The 992-nt window shown below is 48.6% G+C and overlaps 1 non-coding gene across 1 annotated transcript; it reads right to left on the bottom strand.

Annotated features, from left to right (window-relative positions):
- Positions 1 to 428: 428 nt before the first annotated feature.
- Positions 429 to 500, bottom strand: TRNAW-CCA (transfer RNA tryptophan (anticodon CCA)). Its single transcript has one exon. It is a non-coding gene; the product is annotated as a tRNA-Trp (tRNA).
- Between the last annotated feature and the right edge of the window lie 492 nt (positions 501 to 992).

The following is a 992-nucleotide window of genomic DNA, read 5'->3' as shown; positions in this document are numbered from 1 at the left end:
CTGGAGGAGAAGTGGGAAACCACGGAAAACCACTTCCAGGATGGCTGAGGTGGGAATCGAACCTACCTCTAGTCAGTTGACCTCCCGAGGCTGAGTGGACCCCGTTCCAGCCCTCATACCACTTTTCAAATTTTCGTGGCAGAGCCGGGAATCGAACCCGGGCCTCCGGGGGTGGCAGCTAATCACGCTAACCACTACACCACAGAGGCGGACTATTGAAAATATAACCTTTATTTAAATTTTAAATTCAACTTTCGGACTTGTAGTTAGACCCATTCCAGCCCGCACCTTCTTTCACCTCTGCTGATCCACCAAAACACGGTAACACATAGCATTATCTCCCCCCCCCCCCTCCCTTGGTTCGGAGGTACTTAGTGTGATGACGGTTGAGAAATATAATGTACCAATGAATGCTCATGAAAAATATTTGACCCCGACGTGATTCGAACACGCAACCTTCTGATCTGGAGTCAGACGCGCTACCGTTGCGCCACGGAGTCACAGAGTACAATAAGCTATTGCTGTGAGAGATACAAACTGTTCGGGACATAACCCTTATAGAAAATTAAACCGTTGAATGAAATCAACAGTTACAGGGACGTCCTCAATAACGATTCAATATGCACCTTACAAAGCTACCTTGACATTGAGATTCTCATCCGCTCGTGGCTGGACAAAACAGGTGCAAGCAGGTACAATTGTTCGGGTCAACAGTAGTCGAAGGTGACTTTTCGTCCTCGGACCCTGGAATGTTCCTGGATTCTATTATATGTCTCCAGATATTCTTTTCTTTCCTTCTTAATCGTTTTACTCTCCAGGGTCGGTTTTTCCCTCGGACTCAGCGAGGGATCCCACCTCTACCACCTCAAGAACAGTGTCCTGGAGCGCGAGACTTTGGGTCGGAGGATAAAAATGGAGAGGAGGACCAGTACCACGCCCAGGCGGCCTCATTGGCTATGCTGCACAGGGGTCTTGTGGTGAGATGTGAATGT

Source organism: Anabrus simplex, chromosome 1 (genome assembly GCF_040414725.1).
Source record: "Anabrus simplex isolate iqAnaSimp1 chromosome 1, ASM4041472v1, whole genome shotgun sequence".
Lineage (NCBI taxonomy): Eukaryota > Metazoa > Arthropoda > Insecta > Orthoptera > Tettigoniidae > Anabrus > Anabrus simplex.
Note: the sequence above shows the minus strand (reverse complement) of the source record. Positions and strands in the feature narration are given on the sequence as shown.